The sequence below is a fragment of the Erpetoichthys calabaricus genome, chromosome 8, assembly GCF_900747795.2.
Source record: "Erpetoichthys calabaricus chromosome 8, fErpCal1.3, whole genome shotgun sequence".
NCBI classification, from domain to species: Eukaryota; Metazoa; Chordata; class Cladistia; order Polypteriformes; family Polypteridae; genus Erpetoichthys; species Erpetoichthys calabaricus.
In genome coordinates, this window is record NC_041401.2 from 15,235,523 (window position 1) to 15,260,436 (window position 24,914).

The window sequence follows — 24,914 nt, forward strand, 5'->3', positions numbered from 1 at the left end:
GGTGATTTTTTTTTAATGTGTGTTTGGGGATTTTTTGTTTGTTATATTATTTATATATTTTCTCTTTTTCTCTCTGGATCTTATGCAAAGTTTTAATTTCCCCCTGGGGAAAAATAAAGTATCTATCTATCTATCTATCTATCTATCTATCTATCTATCTATCTATCTATCTATCTATCTATCTATCTATCTATTATATAGCGCCTTTCATCTATCTATCTATCTATCTATCTATCTATCTATCTATCTATCTATCTATCTATCTATCTATCTATCACTCATATAGTGCCTTTCATCTATCTATCTATCAATCTATTATATAGTGCCTTTCATCTATCTATCTATCTATCTATCTATCTATCTATCTATCTATCTATCTATCTATCTATCTATCTATCACTCATATAGTGCCTTTCATCTATCTATCTATCAATCTATTATATAGTGCCTTTCATCTATCTATCTATCTATCTATCTATCTATCTATCTATCTATCTATCTATCTATCTATCTATCTATCTATCACTCATATAGTGCCTTTCATCTATCTATCAATCTATTATATAGTGCCTTTCATCTATCTATCTATCTATCTATCTATCTATCTATCTATCTATCTATCTATCTATCTATCTATGACTCATATGGTGCCTTTCATCTATCTATCAATCTATTATATAGTGCCTTTCATCTATCTATCTATCTATCTATCTATCTATCTATCTATCTATCTATCTATCTATCTATCTATCTATCTATTATATAGTACCTTATCTATCTATCTATCTATCTATCTATCTATCTATCTATCTATCTATCTATCTATCTATCTATCTATCTATCTATCTATTATATAGTACCTTATCTATCTATCTATCTATCTATCTATCTATCTATCTATCTATCTATCTATCTATCTATCTATCTATCTAGAAGGCTCTTGATGTTTAGTAAAGTTCTGTAGTTGGCAGAGGGTAACATTACTCTGCTATTTTTAATTCAGATACTGGGAATTTGTGTGACCTAAAACTGGCCTTTAATATGTTAGGTTACCATCTGCCTCACTTTTTGTTCCTTCTACTTTCTGTGGACTAGCATATTACAGGAGTATCAATTAAGCGTCTATAAATATAAAATGCTAATACCTTTCCGTCTATCACATGACTACTCACAAACTAATGGGGTCGTCAGCCGTTATCTTGGTCTCCATTGGCAGCTTATGGTCAGATATGTTCTGTCAATTCAATTCAGTTCAGCTTGTTGTGTCAATCTGGCAGTCACTTTACTGGTGGGCAGAAAACTTTACTGTAATCAAAGCACAGTCCCTGCAAGCTCATTTATTGATAATCTCCCAGAACACAGTAGATACTGTATGTGTTCAGAATTCAAAATAAACTAATGTGTATGTATATTTAGCCTTTTGTAGCATTTTATTTCAGGACCGTAGGTCCGTGTGTTTCACTAGTATATATCAGGGGTCCTCAGTCACCATCCTGGAGGGTTGCAGTGGCTCCAGGTTTTCATTCCAGCCAGTTTCCTAATTAGAACTCAGTCCTTGGTGATAATGAAACTTGGTATTTAACTCTATGCCTTGTTAGTGCTTTCATTTATCAAAGACACATTTTAGTTACATTGTAGATCAGAGGTCCTCAGTTACAGTCTTGGAGGTCCGCAGTGGCTGCAAGTTTTCACTTCAACCAATTTCTTAGGTAGAACCCATTTATTTACTACTAAAGCAATACGTTTTTTGGGCTTAATTTTAGTAATCTTGCCCATTACAATTCAGAACCCTTAATTGCCTATTTTAGTTTTTAGCAGCTGCATTTAAGTTGTAATTGTTGCCAGACATTAATTAATAATGAAATGCAGATATCCAATAAACCCACAGATCTCCTGCTAACGTGCTTCCTTTTAAACCTGTGCATATGCACCATGAAGTATGTGTTCGCTAAAAAAAATGTTTAGAGATAAATGGCAGGGGAATTGGAAGGAGCGTTAAGTTTAAATCTGTTCTGGTCCACAAAACGCATGGATAATGTTCTCAGAAGCTCTACAGTGTGATTAACATTTCTCTTGGATGAATGAAAGCGCTAACAAGCCAAACAGTTAAATGCTGAGTTTCATTATCAGCAAGGACTGTCTTCTAATTAGGAATCTAGTTGGAAGGAAAACCTGCAGCCACTGTGACCCTCCAGGACCGTGATTGAGGACCCCTGGTAGATATTAATGTGGTACATTTCATGGTGTACACATTTTACTGGGCTACACGAGTGCAGCACAGCTGTGTCGGGCAAATTATCCACAATAAGGAGTAAATTGTGAGCCGCTGTTTGAAGGTGAGCCTGCAGCCTGCCATTCTGGGATTCTCATAGCTGGATGAAAAACACAGCCTTCATTGACCACACATATGCATCTTTGTCTAAGGAGGCTGGCATCTTAGAGCCGTGTGTGTGTGTAATGATGCCTCATACATTTTGACCCTTTACCCTGAATACACTCCATTGGCCATGAGGTGTGAGTGTGAGGATATGAGAGCACCTTCTATCAAGTAATGGGCACTCAGCTGGTAAGGCAGGCCTCCCCGATGTGATGCACAGGACAGACAAGCAATAAAATAAACCTGGTGGGGTGAGATAACTAAATAAGCTGCACTGGAGGCCATGGAACAATTGTTTGTCAAGAGCTGGGCTTTGAACAAATGTGAGTGTGGTGAGGGGACTTTAAAAGAAAGACAGGAAGGAAGTGTTTACTAAATACATGAAAACAGGCTGCTGCTGAAGAATGAGGTGCGTGAACAAGTTGTGGTTTGACTCAGAACTGAGGATTCATCACAGTAAGTATATAATGAGTCTGCTTCTCAGGGGATTGGTCAGTGATGGCCCAAAACACCTTTATGGTACTTCAGATAAGGTGACATAAATTACATTTTGAGTTTTAGGTTTTGGCGCAGTGGGTAGCACTGCTGCCTCGCAGTTAGGAGACCCGGGTTCGCTTCCCGGGTCCTCCCTGCGTGGAGTTTGCATGTTCTCACCGTGTCTGCGTGGGTTTCCTCCCACAGTCCAAAGACATGCAGGTTAGGTGCATTGGCGATCCTAAATTGTGCTTGGTGTGTGTGCCCTGTGATGGGTTGGCACCCTGCCCGGGGTTTGTTTCCTGCCTTGCGCCCTGGGATTGGCACCAGCAGACCCCCCCGTGACCCTATAGACAGGATATAGCAGGTTGGATAATGGATGGATTTTAGGTTTTTGTAGTTAAAATGTCTGACTTGTGAAGTCTTGTCTTTCCTGGCCACTCTAATCCAGCTCTCCTGTGTGTCTTGGCAGCACCCCCTTTCGTATCCCAGCTTTACATGACGTTTAGTGCAGTCTTCAGCCGATCCCATACACCCGCTCTCCTTAGTTTGGCCAGCCCAGCTGGACTATATATTAAAAAGAAACTTTCATGGTGCCTTCTATCCCAAAGCACTTTGCATGTGTTTTATACCCAGAAGGGCAGCAGCAGGTAAGCTACAGTATAGGAGTGCTGGCAGAGGAGTTTCAAGTCTTCAAATCAGTAGCTCGGCCTTGTTGCCTACCACTGTGTAAAGCGGCTGTTAACCTGGCTTGGCCTGCTCTCTGAACGATTTTAAAGTTCACCAAGGTGGGTTAGTTGGCATGGATGGAGACTCCACTTCTACTCCCCATCACTTTCAGTTTGAGTTACAGTTTATCAAAGACCCTCAAAAGAAGAGAAAAGAAAGCTCCCTGCAAAAAACAAAAAAACAAAAATGTGGTTAGGTACCAATAAAGAAACTGTATATCCTATGGCAGTATCATATGCTTGTTTAATTTTAAGTACGTGACAACACATTTGGAGCATCCATGAGCAACTGGCGGTCATTACAAAATAGAGTATTCACTCTTGTTTGTCGTCCTAGAAGTGATGGCTTGTAGAAGACAGGCGGGCAGCGTGGATATCACACTTATTTGGACAGCATAAAGAGCACATGCTGAGGTTCTGCATTTTGAAGAGAATGTGAAAAGGAAGTAGAAGTCAGTGTTGCTAGCTAAGGTTATGTGGTCATTAAATCAGGTCTGAACCTCTCGTGCGCATTGTGCTGATTTGTATCGCATTCTTGGATGCTGTTTAATGATCATTATTCAGGAAGGTACTAAATATGAGAAATAATTTTACTATTATTGTTTATCATTATTAATTTTAATTAAAGTATAACATTTCATACAATCAAGTCTTACTTATACAATAAGGAAGATAACATCACACACAATCAAGTCGAACCTAACAAAACAGAATTCAACCTCCAGTAGAGACAGACAGGAGAGCCAACAGCAAGGGCAAAACTTTAAAAACACCAAAGAAGGGTGAACGTCCTTTTCCCCCCCAAAATAAATGCTTATTCTAAAATGTTATTAATTAGATCTTGTCATATTTTAAAAAAGTTTTGAGCAGATCCTCTAAGTGAGAATTAGATTTTTTCCAGTCTCATATAGTACAGAACATCAGTTACCCACTGACTTATAACGGGTGACCTGGGATTCTTCCACTTGAGCAAAATAAGTCTAAGTGCTAGTAGTGTGGTGTCATCAATTACAATCAGTTTGTCCTTCTCCACTTTAAGCCCATCTGGGGGTCCACCACACACGGCTGTTAATGGGTTAGGAGTGACTGGGACCCCAAGGGGGTCTCATAGTCATTCAAAGATGTTTGACCAGAATGATGTTCATTTGGTGCACTTCCAAAAACATGTGGTCCAATGAGGCTGGAGCTCGATTACAACGTTCACAGGATAAATCTTGCCCTGGATACATTTTGGACAATTTTAAATGAGATACATTTGCTTGATAAAAGATTTTAAGTTGAATGATTTGCACAAAACAGTGTCATCTCCAGACAGAGGAGCAGCTTCAGCAACAGACTGCTGTCACCGTCCTGCTCCACTGACAGACTGAGCAAATCGTTCCTCCCCCAAACTATGCGATTCTTCAATTCCACCCGGTGGGGTAAACGTTAACATTATATAAAGTTATTGTCTGTTTTTACCTGCATTATTATCAATCTTTAATTTAATATTGTTTTTTGTATCAGTAAGGTGCTGCTGGAGTATGTGACTTTCCCCTTGGGATTAATAAAGTATCTATCTATCTATCTATCTATCTATCTATCTATCTATCTATCTATCTATCTATCTATCTGTCTGTCTGTCTGTCTGTCTGTCTGTCTGTCTGTCTGTCTGTCTGTCTGTCTGTCTATCTATCTATCTATCTATCTATCTATCTATCCATCCATATGGAGCTCGAGTGTATTTTCCTTTTCTGAGATGTTAAATCAGAGATCCTTTACCCATCATACCCTGGGTTCTTTTAACAGGAGAGACTTTAAGATGCTGTCAGAGTCTTCAAAACTGATCAGTATTTCTTCTGGAATAGAAATAGATGGGAGGTGAGGAAAATTGGGCAGGTTCCTTTTAGCAAAGTTTCTGACTTGTAAGTAGTGGAAAAACTGTGCTGATATGAAGTTAAATTTAAAGCGTCTTTATTCATAAGTTGCAATGGCATTATCTATTGTGACAGTTTAAGGGTCCCCGTGACCCCTTGAACCCTCAGACCAGACGTCAGACACCAGATAAAAGTCCAAGAATTGACTTTATTATTATAATAAATAAGTGCACAAAGCACCACCACTCCACTATACTCAATAACAATCAATAATCAAATAAACAATCCTCCAATCTCCCAGATGCTTAGCCACCCTGCCTCCCAACTCAGCTCACCGTCTGCGATTTCCCATGGTCCTTTTATAGTCCATGACCCGGAAGTGTTTCTGTCCCTCAGTCCATGTGACTTCTATCACGTCCGGGTCAGGTAAAAACTTCTTTTCTTCATCAGCCCGGAAGCACTTTATTTCTTCCAACCATGTGGCTCGGATTTACTTATGGAAAATAAACATCTCTGTGTCTCCCTGCAGCGTCCCCTGGCGACTCTGACGTTATCCAGCAGGGCTGTGTATTAAAACTCCATAGTCCATGATGCCCTGCTGGAATTCGGGGCATCTCCATGTTGCAAGGAGGGCTCCATCAAGCGGCCTGGGGGTATTGGCCGGGATGCCAATCCCATACTATGTACAATTATAAGTGTTTTAATCTCAGATGTTTTCCATACATTAAATACTAAGTAGGTTTGAGAGGGTAGAAAAAGGTGATTATCATGTAGAGCTGCAGTAGATAAAAACTTTGCCTGCCTTGAAGTGCTTTCTGCATTGGTTCCATATTCTGAGTGTAATAATTTTATTATTGTTAATTTGTTAACACATTGGAAGCATGTTCTATCATGAGTCGTGTGATGGATTCGAGTCCAGTGTTTGCGTCCAGCTTTATACCCAATGTTACAGGCATAAGTGCTGTCTCCCTGTGACTAATAAAACAGCTGTGATAAACTCGAGGCATGGTAATGCATAGGAAGTGTGGTAACGCTTTATAAAGGTGACCTCATAATTAAGCATTAATAGCAGTTCGCTCTTGTGTAACACTTGAGCACTACTCGAGTCTCCACAGGTTAGCACCTAAAAGTGCTCTGAGTTAGATAACTGACGAGTGGTTAATGATAGACTTACCACTGGGCTAAAAGATTTCAGTTGCCTTCATTTTGCTGCTGCCAACATTGCAGATGCCTGCTACCTGACTGGCTCCAGCAGCTGGCAGAGAGTGACATGCTGCAACAAAGCCCTGCAGTAATAATAATAATAATAATCTATATATATATATATATACAGTAAAATGCTATGGGCAGTTAGTCTGTCATGCAAAAACTTGTGAACGACTCGCACTTAAACCTGCAGAACGACCAGATTTATCAGGAGCTTCTTCCCCCAGGTCATCAGAATACTAAACTCTGTTAAATAATCTTTGTCCTTTTGCTCTCTTACTTACTGTGCACTTTATTACCACAAATAGGTCTTAAGTTTACATTATATTGTATTGTAATATCATACACTATTACATTATATATATATTATGTATAAATATTGTATCCATATAGTGCAATAACACAAGCCTTGTGAAACGACGTGCAATATTTTCTTTCATATTTTATTTCACCCACTGACTGGCTTACATTTATATACTGTATATCTTTTGTACTTATTGTTTGTACTGTGTTGCCTTGTGCTGTCTTACCTACTTTCTGTGTAAGAAGTGAAATGTTTGTAATGTCTGTATGTTGTCTTGCGTGCGCGTGTCTTTTATGTACTTGTCTTTTATATCTGCACATTGAGCCTGGAGAAACACAATTTCGTTCAGCTATGCATCCGTTGTTGTACTGTTGTATGGTATGAATGACAATAAAGTTCACTTACTTACTTACTTACTTACTTACTAATCAACAGCTTATGATATGACACATGTAGTGGTAGCAAAAAATCGAAGGTGTTCACTACCATGTCGATTGCTTGGGCTTAGCTGACAGGAAAAGCACAGCAACAATGTGATCAGGGGTCATGGCTGATAGGAAAACAGCAGATGTGCAGGCACAAGCCATGGCAGACAGGACAAAAACCAGTAGGGACATCTACTGTTGATGATTTGAAAAACAATAATAATTCATTACATTTATATAGCGCTTTTCTCAGTACTCAAAGCGCTATCCACACAGGGAGGAACCGGGAAGCGAACCCACAATCTCCTTACTGCAAAGCAGCAGCACTACCACTGCGCCACCTGTGAGGACAAACAACTCCATAATAGGAAAGGCACGGCGTCACAGCCACGAACAACTCCCTGAACCACATTACACAGGCCATGCTGATCGTCAAATACAAGATACTGACACTGATCGACGAAGAGACATGTCAGAAGGAACAGCAGTGACTAACAACTCTATAATAGGAGAGCACAGTGATCCACAGAGAGACACGGAAGACATCTGCTGTTGGTGAGGCGCATTGCACAGGCCGACTTCCAATGTGCTCATGTCTTCACAGTAGACTTTTTTTTTCATCACAACCCACATGCTAAGATTTTTGATTGCTAGAAAATCCATACAGAAAATCTCATTCCACGAAAAAGAACAAGAGCTGTGACCTTAACTCAGAATAGTATGGCAATTGACACAGTGACTTGGCAAAAAGAAAAGTGGTGTTGGAATGGATTATGTTTCCTAGTAATAATAATATGGGAAAGGCACTATATATAAATAAAATCTTTTATTATCATTGTTATTATTATTAACAACAATATGTTTCATGCAGTGCGGCACGGTAGTGCAGTGGTAGCGCTGCTGCCTCGCAGTAAGGAGACCTGGGTTCGCTTCCCGGGTCCTCCCTGCGTGGAGTTTGCATGTTCTCCCCGTGTCCGCGTGGGTTTCCTCCGGGTGCTCCAGTTTCCTCCCACAGTCCAAAGACATGTGGGTTAGCGATCGCCAATACTAAATTGGCCCTAGTGTGTGCTTGGTGTGTGGGTGTTTGTGTGTGTGTCCTGCGGTGGGTTGGCGCCCTGCCCAGGATTGGTTCCTGCCTTGTGCCCTGTGTTGGCTGGGATTGGCTCCAGCAGACCCCCATGACCCTTGGTTGGTAAATGGATGGATGGATGTTTCATTCTATGTAAGAAATTGAGCAGGGATGTACAGAAATCACAATTTCATATTTATGTAAAACACTAATATGTTCATCATAGTACAGTTTGGACATGATATAACACAAAAGGTGAATTCCTTTTATGGTGAATTGATGAAATATATAATAATGTAATTATTTAGAGAATAAGAATTTTGTCAGCATTCTCCAAATGAATTTTCAACCAGGCAAATAGCACTGAAGATGCAAAGAATGTTTCTGGGAACTACAGTATTGCTAGGAAACCTTTTATGGACAGTAGGGGTGTTACTGTCATTGAGTTGTTGTGGAGAGGAACTTGCAAGAATGGAGGGGGACTTTGGATGATAGAGAGCTGAAGGTAACTAGGAAGAAGAAGACAGAATATCTGAGGTTTAATGATGGTCAGGATTCAGAGGTTAGCCTGCAGGGAGAGCCATTGAAAAGAGTGAAAGAGAAATTCAAATGTCTAGGATCAGTGGTTGTCCAAGATGGAGATGGATGGAACAACTGGAAGAAGTAATCAGGAGTGTTGTGTGAGCAAAATATTAAAGCGAAGGTTAAAGGTCTGGTTTTTAAGACAGTGGTAAGACATGCAATGATGTTTGGAGCTGAGACTTGAGCAGTAAAGGGAGTGCAGGAGAAGAACTTAGATGTGGCAGAAATGAGAATGTTCAGGTGGATGTGTGAAGTAACATAAAAGGAAAGAATAAGAAATGAGACAATCAGAGGCACAACAGAAGTGGGGGAGACATCTAAGAAAGGACAGGAAAGGAGGATGAAGTGGTATGGACGTGTGATGAGGAGAGACGATGACTATGTGGGCAAAAGAGTGATGGGCATGAAAGTACAAAGGAAGAGAAAGTGAGGGAGGCCAAAGCGGAGTTGGATGAATAAAGTTGGGTTAAGATCTGAAATAAAAGTGACTGACTGCTGAGGAAGTGTAGGACCGAGCTGTTTGAAGAAGGATGAGCAAGCACATCAGCCCCACATAGAAGAGGGGAATGGTAAAGAAGAAGAAGAACAGTGTCACTCTCATAGTTTTTCCCTTGAACCCAAATATATGTTCACAGGTTCAGAATCTAAAAAAAAAGGCCTATTATACAAATTAAATATACATTGGTGAGCACACGTGGTAAACAAACACAATACACCAACACCTTCCACCTCACTTTCCATGTCTCTTTGTCTCTGTCGTGGTCTCTCTGGATTGACTTGCTACCTCCAGATGAGCATGTGTCCTCCAGCTTACCTCCCTACCCCAAACTCAGTGAGCCCCTGGCCTGTTTTGGGGACGCTTCCAGCCACGTCCTTCTAGATTGGGCAGTTGTGCTTTTGCTGCAAGAACACTGGGCTAGAACTCTCTTCTCTTCTCTTCTCTTCTCTTCTCTTCTCTTCTCTTCTCTTCTCTTCTGTCTGTCTCTCCCTCTCCAGCAGCTTATCGTCTCCCTGTATCCTTGAGCCGTCGGTTAGCCAGTAGAAGAGTCAGGATGGCTCCACAGTCATCAGATCTTAAAGAAGGGCACCCCAAGCACGCACACAGTACTGTAGAACATTCTGTGAGCCAAATAAGTGGCATTAGCTTGGGAGAGCACAACAGTCATAGTTTGTGACATAAAGATGACTGCAATAAATCGGACACGAAGAATGGAACTGATAAAACAGTGGGATAGGGGCAGAAACTTATCAATTTATAAGAACTTGCCTGAAGAATATGGTGTTGATCAACATTAATATAATGGAGACTGGTTTAATGAACCTACGCTAAATCAAGTGTGCCAATGTGTTTCTACACTGGTGGTGCATTTGTAACCGAAATCTCATAACACAGTGAGAGATTTCTTTTCTGTACAGGCTGACTGATATGATTTCAACTTAATGAGCTGCAAAAACAATGGAACTTTTTTGACTAGGTGTCTCTGTTGGAATATCTTTGGGTTATTACATTTTGGCAACATTGTGCAATAAGTAATTTAAATTGTTTAAAAAGGCATTAAACCAGATGAATTTCCCTGACAGTTCAAATGTATACCTAATGAGCATCAACATATGCTTTGTGATTTCCAAGTCAAATAAATATTTTAATCCCTTTTTCAAAGTCCAGTAAGCTTGCTGTATAATGCCATTTTCTTAAATAAACAAAGTGACTTAATAATAATTTTAAACTGCATAAGCAATGTACTGCGGTGGGTTGGCACCCTGCCCGGGATTGTTTCCTGCCTTGTGCCCTGTGTTGGCTGGGATTGGCTCCAGCAGACCCCCGTGACCCTGTGTTCGGATTCAGCGGGTTGGAAAATGGATGGATGGACGGATAAGCAATGTAATTTAACTAGGATCTGCTGTTTCGCGTCTTGATAATTATTCATGACACAGAGCTAATTAGCTTTATAGCAGTAAAATAAAAATGATGTGGTAAATCATTCCAGAACTTATTATGACTCGGTGATTTTACTAAGCTGACACTGTTGCTCTGATATGGCTATTTTATTTTTATCCTCCTTTTGTTAAATTTATCAATGGCTGATACTCATACTGTGTATAAAATGGGTGAATATTGCACATTTTAATTAAAGCCACAACAGTCATAGTTTGTGACATAAAGATGACTGCAATAAATCGGACATGAAGAATGGAACTGATAAAACAGTGGGATAGGGGCAGAAACTTATCAATTTATAAGAACTTGCCTGAAGAATATGGTGTTGATCAACATTAATATAATGGAGACTGGTTTAATGAACCTACGCTAAATCAAGTGTGCCAATGTGTTTCTACACTGGTGGTGCATTTGTAACCGAAATCTCATAACACAGTGAGAGATTTCTTTTCTGTACAGGCTGACTGATATGATTTCAACTTAATGAGCTGCAAAAACAATGGAACTTTTTTGACTAGGTGTCTCTGTTGGAATATCTTTGGGTTATTACATTTTGGCAACATTGTGCAATAAGTAATTTAAATTGTTTAAAAAGGCATTAAACCAGATGAATTTCCCTGGCAGTTCAAATGTATACCTAATGAGCATCAACATATGCTTTGTGATTTCCAAGTCAAATAAATATTTTAATCCCTTTTTCAAAGTCCAGTAAGCTTGCTGTATAATGCCATTTTCTTAAATAAACAAAGTGACTTAATAATAATTTAAAACTGCATAAGCAATGTAATTTAACTAGGATCTGCTGTTTCGCGTCTTGATAATTATTCATGACACAGAGCTACTTAGCTTTATAGCAGTAAAATAAAAATGATGTGGTAAATCATTCCAGAACTTATTATGACTCGGTGATTTTACTAAGCTGACACTGTTGCTCTGATATGGCTATTTTATTTTTATCCTCCTTTTGTTAAATTTATCAATGGCTGATCCTCATACTGTGTATAAAATAGGTGAATATTGCACATTTTAATTAAAGCCACAACAGTCATAGTTTGTGACATAAAGATGACTGCAATAAATCGGACACGAAGAATGGAACTGATAAAACAGTGGGATAGGGGCAGAAACTTATCAATTTATAAGAACTTGTCTGAAGAATATGGTGATGTTTAAAAAACATATATATATGTGCGTATATATTTGAGGAAGTACTTCAGAATGCAACAGTGGAACTGCCTCATCACATACTGGACCTGCAAGAATGGTTATTGCCCAGAAATGTACTTTAGAATTTTTTTTTCCTTTAGAATTAGCATTTTCTTCTTAAAAAATATAAAACAACACCACTGTAAATCACCTCATCACTGGCACTGAACGCAAACATTTAGCCACCTTCACAAACCAGGCGTCAATACAGGGAAACCCGCGCACTGCTTGCCCATGTGACTACTGGAAAGCACCTCCAGATTTGAGGAACCTTTTCTAGTAAGACAGCTGTTTTATTTTTATTTTTCTGCAGCAATGTAAAATAGTTTTCTATAATAATCCTGTGAGCAGACTTGGCACATGTAAGGATTCAGAATTGTGCTTGTTTTTTGGTTTTGAGGTTGCGCTGATTACGGCGTCTTGCCGGAACCCGGCACATGGCGGACCAGTTGGATTGAGATCCAAGAGCAGGCGTGCAGTGGGTGACACCACACTGAGCAGTATGACGCTGCTAAAAAGCTGCAACCAGTACATGCATAAATAAGGCAGATCACGTGTATACCAGTAATCTGTTACTGGGGGGAAAAAATGTGAGTCCTGAATTGAAATCATTTCTGTATGAATTTTAAGGATGCAGAACACTGGATTTTTGGACTTAAGCACAAGAGTGCTTCATTTTTTAATAATAACATTTTATTGAGTTTATTAATCATATTACAGTAGGAACACAGTTCAGTCAAAATTCAACCAGTACAATATTCCAAACATCCATCTATCCATTATCCAACCTGCTATGTCCTAACTACAGGGTCACGGGGGTCTGCTGGAGCCAATCCCAGCCAACACAGGGTGCAAGGCAGGAACCAATCCCGGGCAGGGCGCCAACCCACCGTAAGACACACACACCAAGCACACACTGGGGACAGTTTAGAATGGCCAGTGCACCTACCCTGCATGTCTTTGGACTGTGGGAGGAAACCCACGTAGACACGGGGAGAACATGCAAACTCCACGCAAGGAGGACCCGGGAAGCGAACCCTTACTGCGAGGCAGCAGTGCTACCCACTGCGCCACCATGCCGCCCAAATCATAATCACCAGTTAATAACGTCCTCCATATCAGAGAGCTTGGTGAACAGAAAGGCCATTATGAAATAGTTCCTCATGTATATTAAAACAGAGAATAGGAGACTGAGCAGAGGCTGAGGCCCAGCAGGTTTATTTTAGAACTGCATCAATGATTTCTTGCCAGATTCTGAAGAAGCTTTGCACTGTTTCCTCATAAGAAAAATAAGATTTTTTTCTTTCTAGTCTTAGATTGCTTTCGCATTGAATTATTGAAGGGTGGTTTAAGATTCCTCAAGATGTGAAAGATGAGCCAATATGAGCAAAGTGATATAGGAGATCACAATGGTTTTTTTTGTTGGATTTTGTTACCCTATTTAAAATAATGCTCTTACAGGATTATATGTAATTTTAAGTCCAAAACTCTCTGACAAACAATCAGTTATTTGACACCAAAATATTGTGGAAATCTTAAACTGTATAACTTAGCAAAGCCAGGGCTTGATACCATTGCTGGTGCTGTGATCCTGTTCCTGACCGGTTTTTAGATCATTTTATTCTTGACAGTTTTAAACTGAATTACCCCGTGCTTGGGACAGACTGAAAAAGAGCACATTTGGAAAGGATGGCTGCCATTCCTTATCATTGATAGTAAGAGGTCCCTTTGCCATTGGTGGCTAAGATTGTTTAGGGGTATGCACCTTGAAATGAATTGATAAAGTTTGGAAGTAACATTTAGGGATAACTCAAAAAGCAGTTTACTTTTTAAGGTATCTGAAACTTGTTTCTAAATATCTCCAGATACGTTCCTTTATATTTTAAGAATATCAGACATACATTTTGAGATACAGTATCTCAAATACATTTCAACATATCTCTCAAACATTTTAAGAAATCTCAAACTGACCCTTCCAAAGGACTTCCTGTAAAATTTCCTATTCTTTCAATGGGACTTCCTGTCTATTTTAAGATATCGTGAAATGCATTTGAGATACCTCAAAATGAACAGGAGATAAATAAAAAAATAAAAATTGATATTCAGTTATCTTATTCATGTTTTTGTAAAAATATCTTAAAACATATTTGAGATATTTTGAAATAAAATTCTAATTATATTGAAATACATTTTATCATGAAACAAATTAGATGTATCTAAAAATGTTTTTTAGATATCTGGAACATAAGTGATGTGAAGATAACTGAAATACTTTTTAAGATATTTTGATTACATTTCTAGATATCCTTGAAATAAAACCCAGAAAATTTCAAAATACTTTAAATGTATTCCTGTTCATCCTATCTATCTATCTATCTATCTATCTATCTATCTATCTATCTATCTATCTATCTATCTATCTATCTATCTATCTATATAGTGCCTTACATTGCTCTGTTCTATCTATCTATCTATCTATCTATCTATCTATCTATCTATCTATCTATCTATCTATCTATCTATCTATCTATCTATCTATCTATCTATCTATCTATCTATCTATCTATCTATTATATAGTGTCTTTCATATCTATCTATCTATCTATCTATCTATCTATCTATCTATCTATCTATCTATCTATCTATCTATCTATCTATCTATCTATCTATTATATAGTGTCTTTCATATCTATCTATCTATCTATCTATCTATCTATCTATCTATCTATCTATCTATCTATCTATCTATCTATTATATACAGTAATCCCTCGCTACTTCGCGGTTCACTTTTCGCGGATTCACGACTTCGCGGATTTTATATGTAAGAATATCTAAATATATAACGTGGATTTTTCGCTGCTTCCCGGGTTTCTGCAGACAATGCGTCTTTTTACTTCTGGTACTTGCTATCTCAGTTGCTTTGCTCAGTTGATTTCATACAAGAGATGCTATTGGAGGATGGCTGAGAAGCTACCCAATCAGAGCACACAGTTAAGTTCCTGTGTGCTGCTGATTGGCTCAGCGACGGAGTGCTGCATTAACCAGGAAGTCTCATCTCACTCATTCACCATTAAAGTGCTCTTGCTACTGCATTCAGGGGATTATCACCTTCATCATCATCATTTTTACTGCGCAGCATATTCATCACCATCATCACGTCATATATAGCTACGTGTACTTCGCTATACATAAAGTGTAAACTTATCTACCGATTTCAAATTGCTTAGCAGTTGTCCCTGTTATTAATAGAGTAAAGGGTGGGTTGTAAACAATACAGAGAGGGTTTAAAAACGTCCAAATACATGTTAAATAATTAAATAAATATGGTGTCCCTACTTCGCGGAAATTCAGTTATCGCGGTCGGCCTTGGAACCTATCTCCTGCGATAAGTGAAGGATTACTGTAGTGCCTTTCATATCTATGTATCTATCTATCTATCTATGCTCCTGTGGAAGCAACTTAAGGTCAAAAGATGCACAATGCCTGATTTATATTCGGACAGCCTGCTCCATCACAGGGTGAACCCTGGGCACACTGGAAGCTTTTGTGGAAAAGAGAATGATGGCAAAATTGGATGTCATCATGAAAAATCCCCTCCACCCCCACCAGGAGGCGCTGTCCTGGAGCACTTTTAACCACAGGCTCATTCCACCACAGTGTGCTAAGAAACATCTCTGAGGGTTTTGTCAGCCCACTGCTATCAGGCAATTCACTACTTCCTCTCAATGTTCTCTTTTAATTCATTTTGAAATTTCTGCTCAATATATTTATTTATTGACTCATTGATTATCCTGTGAGTCTGTATTCTTGTCGTTTATTTTTCTGCTGCTGTATGCATCTCAGTTTCCCCATGGGATTAATAAAGTTTATGTAATCTAATCTAATCTGATGTTGACTATCTGTGTATGTGAGCTAGATTTTTCTATTGAATTACCTGAAACAAAGCACAGAGTACACTTACATTTGACATGATTGTCACTGAGCCAATTTACTGACACATTATGCCAACATACCCTGACCCATCTACCTCATTTGGTGGTGGGTTTCACTCTTTCAAATGACAGTCTGTGAATCTTCACTTGACTAAAAGGTATAAAGCCTTAATTCCATTTTTTCTGTGTATTGTCCTTTTAACTTGTATACATCATGCACTGTACATGTAGTGAGGTCATTTTGGAGCAGATTAAGTTTAATATACTATTTTTAAATGGGAATCCTTGATCAGAAATTTGATTGATGAAGATATCCTTCAGAGGAAATAAATCCAAACTATTGCTCTAGAAAACCAGATTGTATTTTTTTTTTCACAGAGTGTCATTTACCTTTTTAATTTCTCTGGCAGGGTGTTCTTGAACCCAGACTCTTTAGTACGCGAGCGACTCTCCACGCTAGTGTTTAGATGTGGACGGTGTTATGTGCGCAAAGAAGAACTCTGACTGCATTCCCGTACCATTGCTCGTGTACTGAAGTGTCACTAGGCATTTTTCGTGGCATTACATGTGTAATTTGTGAGCATGCCCGTGTTGATCAAACACAGGAAGCTCTGCAGTCTACTTATGACCTTACGCTGTAGGAAGATAAATTAATAAATCAACGTAAATAATATTCAATCTGGCTTTTATATAAGTAACATATAAATGTTTCTTATATAAAGCCCATCACAAAACATAATCACAAACAGGACTTTGCACGATACGTTGGCGAGCTCTGTAAGCCATGCTATTTCGTTGAAGGACCGCTGTGGGGCAGACTGACTGGCAGGATGACTTGTCCTGCATCCAGACGGTGCCATCTTTCGCCTTTACACCTGGTGCAGCTGCGTTGTTCTTATATGTGGGAGGACGTTTCTAGCGGGGAGGGCTTCTGTTCTCTTTCTCCGATGTAGAATGCTCATCCTCATCTGAGTTCACCTCTGTTATAGCACATCTTTATTTGAAAACAGCAGTGTCAGATCGGGGGGAGCGTGAATGCGACTGAGAGAATAAAACTGAATAAACAAAACACTAACCTTTACAAGTACCATACATTTACACCGGCTGTTACGAACTCAGGTCAAATGTTTATTTGATTTTATTGTATAATAGTAACAATAAGAGCAGCTCACTACTCAAAACATTTATTTTGGGTTTCAAGACCCGACTTATACACGAGTATCTACGGTATATGGCTGTGAAGGGTGTTTTCTAAAGTTTTCATTTTCTGGGGTTAAAAACACTGAGAGGGAAGGTGGTGGAAGGGTGCGACTGAATGGAGCAGAGGGGGTGAAGGCAAACAAATTTAACTACTTGGCTTCAACAGTCATTGATAGATAGATAGATAGATAGATAGATAGATAGATAGATAGATAGATAGATAGATAGATAGATAGATAGATAGATAGATAGATAGATAGATAGATATTTTAGAATAGTAGGCAGGATAGATAGATAGATAGATAGATAGATAGATAGATAGATAGATAGATAGATAGATAGATAGATAGATAGATAGATAGATAGATAGATAGATAGATATGAAAGGCACTATATGATAGATAGATATTTTAGAATAGTCGGCAGGATAGATAGATAGATAGATAGATGTGAAAGGCACTATATAATAGATAGATAGTGTAGAAGGGAACAGCCCGGACACAGACAGGCAGACACGTTGCAGTCCATCACCACACGTTTATTTCATTGCTACTATATACAAGTCCTTACGTGCACCACACCAACAAACCCCCCACAGACTCCCAAAGTCCTGGTTTCTCCTCAAAGCCGTCTCTTCACTGCACACACACTCAGGGCCTCTCTTTGCCGCCTCCTCTGACCTCGTCCACCTCCTCACCCGACTCCAGCCTTGATTGCAGGGCAGCGGCTCGTTATATAGGCGGCTGATTGAGGGCCGCACCCGGCCACCTGCCACAATAGATAGATAGATGTGCAAGGCACTATATAATAGATAGATAGATAGATGTGAAAGGCATTATATAATAGATAGATAGATAGATAGATAGATAGATAGATAGATAGATAGATAGATAGATAGATAGATAGATAGATAGATAGATAGATGTGAAAGAAACTATAAGATAGATAGATAGATAGATAGATAGATAGATAGATAGATAGATAGATAGATAGATAGATAGATAGATAGATGTGAAAGGCACTAAATGATAGATAGATAGATAGATAGATAGATAGATAGATAGATAGATAGATAGATAGATAGATAGATAGATAGATGTGAAAGGTACTAAATGATAGATAGATAGATAGATAGATAGATAGATAGATAGATAGATAGATAGATAGATAGATAGATAGATAGATAGATAGATAGATAGATAGATAGATAGATTAGATACTTTATTAATCCCAAGGGGAAATTCACATATAGCATAACAGGGGAAAGTACGAAAGAGAGGCGAAGAAGAGTGCAGGCAGGGTGGACTGGGTGGAGAAGAGTGGCAGGAGTGATTTGAGATGGAAGGCCAGATGGTAGTGAGACCAGATGTGTCGTATGGTTTGGAGACGGTGACACTGACAAAAAGACAGGAGGCAGAACTGGAAGTGGTGGAGTTGAAGATGCTATGATTTTTGCTCGGAGTAACAAGGACAGACAGGATTAGGAAGGAGTATATCAGAGGGACAACAGAGGTATGAGAGTTTGGTGACCAAGTGAGAGGGGCGAGATTGAGAAGGTTTGGGCACATGCAGAGGAGAAATGAGGGGTAACATTGGGAAAAGAATGTTGAGGATGGAACCACCAGGCAAGAGGAAAAGAGGAAGGCCAAAGAAGAGGTTTATGGATGTGGTGAGGAGAGGACATGAAGGCAGTCGGAGTGGCAGAGAACGATGTAAAAGACAGGGAGAGATGGAGACGGATGATCCACGGTGGAGACCCCTATGTGGGAGCAGATGAAAGAAGAAGTTAAGTAATCTATTACAATGTAGAAGGACATACCTGTATAGAGTAACAAAAATATAAAGGAACTTTTGTCAAACATAAACTCTTATGCTAGACGTAAAAAGGTCATCAATTCATATTGTAATAATACTTCAGAATATAATCAACCCAAAAAAGAAAATAAAAAGACAAAACCTATCCCTCAATTCCTGAACATAAAGAGACAAAATGTAAACACTAAAATGCAATGAAACAAGAACAAACAGTATCTAGATATTGACATGTACATTCCGAAAGACAGAAGAGCAATCAAAACAGAAAACACAGGAAAAAAATAACCAAACTATTCATCAGACTCACCTTAAACTTTATGTTTAGTGTAACACTTAAAATTGGGTCACACCCTCAGCATTTCAACCTTTAGGGATGTTCCTGAAAGGAAAGCACCATTATACACAAAAAAGATGGCAAAAGTCCAGAATGTGGAATGTGAATTTGTAAAACGATTTTTCTCAGCATCTGAGGATGCACCTGTGCTGCTCTGATATTCACTGTCACCTCCTAATGTGGTAAACCATCTCCAGGAGGGCGACAGTATTTTGTTTCTTAGGGTGGGTTTCATCAACAGCTGAAAAAAATGCAACTCACCATAGTCCAGGCACGTCAAACTCACTACCATTGGTGGGCCGCTTCAACTGTCATATGTGCGTCAGCGGGCCGCACTGTAGCAAATACTATTATACAAAGTTACTGTACGTTTCTTTCCAATACTGAAAACTTTAAAAAATGTAACACTTAAAGTTTAAAGAAAGGCAATTTATTTCCATACAATCTCCGTACAACAGCGTACAATTAGAGTCTCAGCCTCTTAGCTAGGTCCTTATATTATTATATTATATTCATTATATTATATTCATTGCTTATGTAGGAGTCTTACAGTGTGAGATCTATTTCTTTTGTCCCGATACTTGGCATCTCTTGTTTGTACCCACTTCGTCAATATCAGGCTTGAAATCTTGTGCAGCTGCAACTTTTATGAGGGATGAAAGGTGCTCGACGGTAAGTCTTGAGCGATGTGGGGTTTTGGTAGCTTTCATTAACGAAAACAATTGCTCACAAAGGTAAGTGCTTCCGAACATAGACAGTACTCTCGATGCCAACTTATGGATCTGCACATACGAGGGTGGCAGGTAAGCATACAAGCCTGGCACACCAACTTCGTTGTATTTTGCCTTCAGAATAGAATCTGACTGCAGTTCAATCAATTCCATTTGGATATTCTCAGGCGCATTCTCAACGTTGTACGAGTAGGGTGACGTAAACAGCACAAAATCCTATTCGTTTGAACTGAAATCACGAAAAAGCTCACTGAATTCATTGCTCAGTAATTCAAGTTGAAAACAAATTCTCCAAAAATCAAATTTTACTTTACTAAGTTTACTTCAAAGTCGATATGCAAAAAGCCCCCTGACCTACACTAATTTTACAAACTCAAAATCACAAACATTTGCTAATAAACAACTCACCAACTTCAGCAGCTGTAGTCTGCACCAACTGTTCGTTACAATACTAGCACCAAATGATATAAAACTAGAGCAAAAAAAAGTGAAAATATGCAAGCTATTACTACTCGTGATGGTCAGTTCTGCCCAGTGGCCAGTCTCAGCAGCCCAGCCAGTAGTGTAGCCTGCCAGGCTGCTGCAGCCTAGCACTTCACTTGCGACGTCGCGGCTCATTCACTTTGGTCAAGGCTCGTGTGTGTGGGGTGTTGCAGTGTCATGCCTAGGGTATCAAGGAGCTGACACCGCAGCTGCAACTATACTAGCAGATGACGTTTCCGGTACCGTAATGCCATGGGAAAACACGCTTTTGTCAGAAGGCGGAAGTAAGAAAAGTCAATAAGTAACGCTGAAGATGCAGAATGATTCAATCAAAAATGATAGTAGTCATTTTGTACAAGTTTAGTGCTAACTAGGATCTGTCATGCGGGCCACGTGTTTGACATGCCTGCTATAGTCATCATGTTTTTAAATAACCATAGATTGTGTTTTCTATGCCTGTAATAACTCTAAAGTGTATTTGTTCTGGGGCAGCACGGTGGTACAGTGGTAGCACTGCTGCCTCGCAGTAAGGTGACCTGAGGTTCGCTTCCCGGGTCTTCCCTGTGTGGAGTTTGCATGTTCTCCCCGTGTCTGCGTGGGTTTCCTCCCACAGTCCAAAGACATGCAGGTTTGGTGCATTGGCAATTCTGAATTGTCCCTAGTGTGTGTGTGTGTGTGTGTGTGTGTGTGCCCTGTGGTGGGCTGGCACCCTGCCCGGGGTTTGTTTCCGGCCTTGTGCACTGTGTTGGCTGGGATTGGCTCCAGCAGATCCCCGTGACCCTGTAGTTATGATATAGCAGGTTGGGTGATGGATGGATGGATGAATTTGTTACCCTTTTCAGTTGTCTTTGCATATTTTCAACACTAAAACATCATCATATTTTTATGTGGATACATATAATGGACAAATGGAATCTGGTACTAAGTAATAATATTCAGATTTTTTTCACAAATGAAGACAATGATTATCACTTTTTACCCCTCGTCACATTCACTAACTGACTGAATTGCCTTTAGCTACAATAACTGTGGCATCTTGTTATAGTATTAAGTGAGGTTTATTAAGATCTGAACATTAACTTGGTTATTACAAAATGTTAAATATCTTCCTCTTCAGGGATTGCATTGTAAACTGACTTGCATGTTAAAAAATTTTCCCTTTAAATATGAGCCGACTACACTTCAGCTTCAACCAGGAGGTAGATAGATAGATAGATAGATAGATAGATAGATAGATAGATAGATAGATAGATAGATAGATAGATAGATAGATAGATAGATAGATAGATAGAAAGATAGATACAGTGCATCCAGAAAGTATTCACAGTGCATCACTTTTTCCACATTTTGTTATGTCACAGCCTTATTCCAAAATGGATTAAATTCATTTTTTTCCTCAGAATTCTACACACAACACCCCATAATGACAACGTGAAAAAAGTTTACTTGAGGGTTTTGCAAATTTATTAAAAATAAAAAAACTGAGAAAGCACATGTACATAAGTATTCACAGCCTTTGCCATGAAGCTCAAAATTGAGCTCAGGTGCTTTCTGTTTCCCCTGATCATCCTTGAGATGTTTCTGCAGCTTCATTGGAGTCCACCTGTGGTAAATTCAGTTGACTGGACATGATTTGGAAAGGCACACACCTGTCTATAGAAGGTCCCACAGTGGACATTTCATGTCAGAGCACAAACCAAGCATGAAGTCAAAAAAATTGTCTGTAGACCTCTAAGACAGGATTGTCTCGAGGCACAAATCTGGGGAAGGTTACAGAAAAATGTCTGCTGCTTTGAAGGTCCCAATGAGCACAGTGGCCTCCATCATCTGTAAGTGGAAGAAGTTCGAAACCACCAGGACTCTTCCTAGAGCTGGCCGGCAATCTAAACTGAGCAATCGGGGGAGAAGGGCCTTAGTCAGGGAGGTGACCAAGAACCCGATGGTCACTCTGTCAGAGCTCCAGAGGTCCTCTGTGGAGAGAGGAGAACCTTCCAGAAGGACAACCATCTCTGCAGCAATCCACCAATCAGGCCTGTATGGTAGAGTGGCCAGACGGAAGCCACTCCTTAGTAAAAGGCACATGGCAGCCCGCTTGGAGTTTGCCAAAAGGCACCTGAAGGACTCTCAGACCATGAGAAAGAAAATTCTCTGGTCTGATGAGACAAAGATTGAACTGTTTGGTGTGAATGCCAGGTGTTACGTTTGGAGGAAACCTGGCACCATCCCTACAGTGAAGCATGGTGGTGGCAGCATCATGTTGTGGAGATGTTTTTCAGCGGCAGGGACTGGAAGACTAGTCAGGATAAATGGAAAGATGACTACAGCAATGTACAGAGACATCCTGGATGAAAACCTGCTCCAGAGTGCTCTTGGCCTCAGACTGGGGCGACGGTTCATCTTTCAGCAGGACAACGACCCTAAGCACACAGCCAAGATATCAAAGGAGTGTCTTCAGGACAACTCTGTGAATGTCCTTGAGTGGCCCAGCCAGAGCCCAGACTTGAATCCGATTGAACATCTCTGGAGAGATCTTAAAATGGCTGTGCACCGACGCTTCCCATCCAACCTGATGAAGCTTGAGAGGTGCTGCAAAGAGGAATGGGCGAAACTGGCCAAGGATAGGTGTGCCAAGCTTGTGGCATCATATTCAAAAAGACTTGAGGCTGGAATTGCTGCCAAAGGGGCATCGACAAAGCATTGAGCAAAGGCTGTGAATACTTATGTACATGGGATTTCTCAGTTTTTATATTTTTAATAAATTTGCAAAAACCTCAAGTAAACTTTTTTCACGTTGTCATTATGGGGTGTTGTGTGTAGAATTCTGAGGAAAAAAATGAATTTAATCCATTTTGGAATAAGGCTGTAACATAACAAAATGTGGAAAAAGTGATGCGCTATAGATAGATAGATAGATACTTTATTAATCCCAAGGGGAAATTCACAACCCCCATGGAGTTATGTGTTAAAAAGCAAAATTGATGGCCAGTGACAGCAAACCATCCAGGAACAGAGACCACAAAGTTTCCCTGACAGTACTACAACCATGCTGGGGAGATGCAAAGATTTTTCTCCCCTGTTGTACTGCCAGAGAAAAAGAACCAGGAGATAATTGTTTTCCCACAAGAATTTTTGTGCAAAGATTAAAGCAAGAATAACTATCGATTGATTGTCAAAACCAAAACACTAATCAAGAGTCAAAGGAAAATGAACCAAGTCAGATGTCAAAGAAGCAGAGTGAACATTAGTTGTATGCACACCAAAGTCTTTTAGTAGCTATTCACACAGTAGGACATTGTAATTACATGTGGCACCATTGTAAAAATTATGTCACAGAGTGAGACTTCAAGAAACTGCAATCCCAGCCCTCATGTTGTGGAACTGGAGCCACAAAATGTCAGTGCCCATTTAAACATTAAAGGCGGCACAGTAAATACAAAATGTAATGTTAATAAAAATTATCATTAGTCCAGAGACAATATACAAAGAAAATACCAATGAATTAGGATTCTCTGACTTCCAAAACCCCTACAAAAGTAAATTTTACCATTATAAAAAAAGTTTACAGACAGAAAAAATACTGAAGTTCACAAAATTGTAAAATATGTAAAATGCACTCTTTGCCATGGACCAAATGTGATCAGACTCATTTAGGCCACAGATTTGAAATTTAGGCCTCTTAATTTGCCTGATCATTGTCATTTCTTCTGTAAATCTAACAGTGATCCGAGGGTCTTTTGGTAAATTGGAAGTAAGCATCAACATGCTTTTTACCATGCAGTGGCTTTTGCTGCACTATGGCCCCATTACTCCCATCATTAGCAGTATTTTTCTGTTGGAATCGTAAGCGCAGGCATTTTCCAAGGAAGACACATGCTTGTTCGTCCCTTCAGTTTCTTTCTGTCATCTTTTTTGACTTCCTGGGTGATTTTCTGTTACACCCCTTAAATGATTTTGGTAAGGTACTTTGTATGTATAGTAGTCTGTTAACCATCCTCAGTTTAATGAACTACTGGGGGGGGTCAACTCCCATCTGAGCGAGGGGCACACCTTGGGAATCAGTGTCCCCTGACTTAAGATTCTCTTTTGTCATCAATTTTCAATTTCAAACAACTTACTTACTCAAGAGGTCCTGTCGACCCCTCTGTTAACTTTTTCACATATGGGCATTGGCTTTTCGATGAATTTGTTTATAAAGGAAATTTAGAGATGTGAAAATCTGATGCATGTTTGTTCAGGTTCTCTTTATCTATTA

At 39.4% G+C, this 24,914-nt stretch overlaps 1 protein-coding gene across 5 annotated transcripts in view; it reads left to right on the forward strand.

Moving 5' to 3' along the window:
- wipf1a (WAS/WASL interacting protein family, member 1a) overlaps window positions 1–24,914 on the forward strand; it is a 234,492-nt gene that overhangs the window by 63,247 nt on the left and 146,331 nt on the right. The gene's annotated exons all lie outside the window — the stretch shown is intronic.